The sequence below is a fragment of the Danaus plexippus genome, chromosome 6 (assembly GCF_018135715.1).
Source record: "Danaus plexippus chromosome 6, MEX_DaPlex, whole genome shotgun sequence".
In the NCBI taxonomy this organism is placed as follows: Eukaryota; Metazoa; Arthropoda; class Insecta; order Lepidoptera; family Nymphalidae; genus Danaus; species Danaus plexippus.
In genome coordinates this window covers 284762-288966 of record NC_083540.1, presented here as the reverse complement: position 1 = coordinate 288966, position 4205 = coordinate 284762, and the positions used below count along the sequence as shown (strand labels likewise).

The 4205-nt window shown below is 33.8% G+C and overlaps 1 non-coding gene across 1 annotated transcript; it reads left to right on the top strand.

Annotated features, from left to right (window-relative positions):
- The first annotated feature begins 4132 nt into the window (after positions 1–4132).
- On the top strand, positions 4133–4205 carry Trnar-ccu (transfer RNA arginine (anticodon CCU)). The gene has a single exon. It is a non-coding gene; the product is annotated as a tRNA-Arg (tRNA).

The following is a 4205-nucleotide window of genomic DNA, read 5'->3' as shown; positions in this document are numbered from 1 at the left end:
TCCTCTCCATTGGTGAAACACTGTCTGTAATTTAGGATGGATGTAAGCTATTACTAAAGAATTATATTCAATTATTTAGCAAGCATTTTATTAATTTAAAGAGCAAGTGTACCGCATACTTTGCCTTAATTATCGCAGTTTATTTTTAACGATATAATGAAGAAAGTGAGGAAAGGCACGTAATAAAGTCTCTTAAAAGATTTTTCTTTCTTTCAAAAGAGGTTTTAAAGAGAGGTCTCCGAATTGCATAATTTCATTAATCCCACCTTAAGACTTCCAATTTCTTTAATTTCCGTCTTCACAGAAACTTGTGATATCAACTGCATTCATATTAAATACTTAAACAACGGAAACATCTCTTTGTCGTATCTTAAAGGACAGATTTGCTTCTATGAAAACAACTAAGTATCAAAGATTATAATAAAAAAAATGTTTCACGCATTGATACCTTTATTGTTATTTAAGTTAATTTAATAAAACAAATTATTGAATCGCTGAAGCTGTTAGGATAAACAATAACCCAAGCTATTAACAAATTAGAGAAAGGTATAAGTACCGTTTATTCCAATCGGCAGAGAGACTGAACGAAGACGTATTCATTATCATTGAAGCTTCTCAATGTAAGAATATTAAAATGTTCAATATCAATAGTTGTATTTTATTGTAACACAAATTATAAAAATAATAAAAGTGTGCTGTGGTTTTATGAAACCCTATTCAGTCGGCTGATGAACAGTTTCACTTACTTAACGTACGGTTGAAGGAGCTCGTGCAGGAGATAGTGACGTTGTAAACTTTAAAAATAATAATGTTGTTGGCAAAATAAGATATGCTGTAAAAAGATTTTATACAGATGAAGTTCCACAGAGCGTCTCAAATTATATAGAACTTGAAAACGCTTCATTTAAATTCAATATAAAAATATTTAAAGAAGCCAGAAGTTATAATAGTGGCTGGAACGATTATGACTGGATGTTTAATGAATTAGAAGAATTTAGGGAAGCTTACCGAGTTGCAGTCCCTCAGACTTGGTCCGACTCACTCATCGATATTATCAATATATGAGTTGTTAGGTATGTAGTGTATACCTAGGACATGTCATCACAAACGGTTACCCGCAGTGTTGTGATTAAAATATCTCTTGAAGATGATACCTCTTTACCAAGGAAGCATGGTGTAAAAGATTTGCTCAGAAATTTCCTGAACGCGGTATACTAATATACAAGTGTAGGCTACATTTCTTTGCAAAACTAAGTGTCTTCAAGATGTTAAAGTGAATAAGCCCGCTATATTTTTATCCTTTTTATTCGTGTAGACACAAGTGTTATTGTGCTCTCTTTATCTTGTTTCCGGGGGTATATTTTTCTTCGGCCGTGAACACACATCACCTGTACTATCACACCCATATAAGATTATGTTGTTATTGTCAGCATTAGACTTTGACATATAATTATAGTGATCATAATAAAAGTTCTTTTTTGACGTAAAAGTATTTCAGGACTACAATAGTCGCAGTAGTAAATATGTACATGTGAAACCTGTAAAGTATGGATGTTAGGCGGCAGGTCATTGAATATTTTAGTGAAAATATGACCGTTTCCCATATGACGGTAAATAAAACTCTAATTGAACATAAAAAACTTATTCAATACACGTACAATTCTCATAGGATTATTACTAAGGTTACTAATTTCTTTCAAGTCAGTATTCATTTGTGTTAGTTCACAACCATTGAAACAAACATTTATATAAGCCTCAACAAAAGGCAATCCTTGTTGTATTATACAAGTAGACGATAGTAACTCAGCCTTGCTTCAGGAACGTAAACAAACAGATCAAGTTGACTCCAGTAAGCCGTGATCAAACGCGGTAATTGTATTGAAAGGTAATGTTTATGAGGAAATTAAGCTTCCGAGTTCAAACCGCACCTCTGTGTTTGGAATCAGACAATGTAACCGTATATTGTACTAGGATCTATAAATTGTTTATTCCAAAATATTCAAGTGTATTGTTAAGTTTGAATAATATGTTACGAGACCTTAAGGTTAAAGAGCTCTTATAAACAAAAACTGATTGAAACAAATCTTTGTATATTCTTCGGCCTTAATAAGGGTTTTCTAGGAAATGAAAATTCCTCTGTGAATAATTCCGTAATTGATTTCAATGAAATCACGAAAGACAGTAACTTACAATGAAAAATGCACAATGATTAAATAGTTCTATGTAAAAAATTATACTAAGAGATAGTTACAATAATTTAAACGCTGAAATAAATAAACGAAATGATCCAAGTCTTTAAATCTAACAGCAATTTAATTATGAAACGTTATTGTGTTAGTTGTCTCAATAATTTGATGTTCCAAGGATTCAATTCAAAAATACGACTGAAATACGGCTTCTTAATAAATCTCCTCAGCACCTCCAGGCAACGTTTTTAAATTGAGTCGAATATTAACGTAGTTTTTGCTGCAGAAGAAAGGTAAGCTGTACTTAACTGAATTAACTCTTTAGTATAAATATACTAACTCTATAAGCATTTCAAGCACTTGTAATATTAGTTAAAATCTGGTACAAAAACCGAGATTAATACTGAGCACTAATTAGTTTCAGTGTTAATAATAAATATAACGGAGTACATGATACGTGTATCAAAGTATCACATAATTCATGGCTAATTATGAGAAAAAGACGAAAACCTTTCTAGGGATTCTAGGGAAAAGCATTCTAGGGATCCACCGTACGGGTGAGGGGTCCATCGCGTTGCAGGGAGAGAAGCTTCAACATGAAACAGTGCCTGGCACTTGCGACCCAGGTGTAGGTTTAAGGGACCCCTATCTAACGCGCGTTAAACTTTCACCTCCATCGTCCAAGTTCCTCTTTCTACCTAACCAAATTTGAAACGAACCTACTAGGGCTGCCTTCGACGCACGTTCCAAGAATGAATTGATGATACTCGTAGTTCTTAACAGGCCAAAGTCTTTTAGTAGGTTGTAGAGATTTTGGCTGTTTAGAGATTTGACTGTTATACTTCTCGCTCCTAATTCTACTCTCGCTACTTCTCCCATAATTTAGAACGAACCTATTCTTAGTGAGTTTGTTAGTGAGCTCGTAATACTTGTTGATCTTGATGGCATGGTCTCTGGGGATGTTGGTTTTTTCAAGGAACCGTGAGCTCTATTATCACAACGCGCTTTAAAATTCGCTAATATAAAAGTATGTCTGGTCTGGAGGCCGGTGCACAAATATCCTCTGGGATTTTATATTGCTTGTCATACAGATCTATCGTTATAATCCAATCCGAAGCCGCTTTAATGATAGAATAAATCTAGACATTTGATTTTTTTAACCCTAGTACCTTCTCTCATATAAACCTATTTATCGCTGGTTTGTGGTTATTACTTTTTGCGCTCTTGCTACCGAAAGACTAACCGCTTCACGTATGATTTCTAAAACCCTATCGTGACAACGCGCGTATTGCTCGCTATCCAGGAGTACAAAGTTCATAAAAATATTGAATTGCTTATTAAAAACATTGAATCTTCGATACGAGTGAGTATGATTCAACAAACATCTTTTAGTAGATTGGAGTTCAATAAAAGAAATGAATTATTAATGTTGACGTCCTTAAGTTATGGGCCGATTCTGACGCAGGCTAAGACGAATATATGTACATAAGAAAAAAGGGGATAAAACAAAAGTTGTAAAGAATGAAGTGATCCTCAAAGAGGAACGATTATTCATTAATTCAAAATTTTAAAGGTTAATTTACCGAAATAGAAAAACTACTTCGACACTTCAATAAGCTTCTTTATTATGATGCTTTAATATTTTTTGCTAGACACTGTAATAGTTTCTGAGATATGTTCCAAATAGTGCTTTCAATATGAAGGTCAAAGACCCACCTGGATCGTTCAATATTTTGTGTCTTCACGGTCAGTTATAGAACCAAATATAAAAAAGAATTGGATTGGATATTTTGCTCGATGATCACTAAAAGATACGGTTATATGATTATATCATTTATTATAAGAGCTAAAAATATAGAAAATCTTTCATCTCTTCATATGTTTATAAAATGAGCGAAAGTTTTATAAGCATTCATATTCCCGGCTGATTCTAGATCACCACGCATGCCCCTGTGGCCTAATGGATAAGGCATCGGCCTCCTAAGCCGGGGATTGTGGGTTCGAGTCCCACCAGGGGTA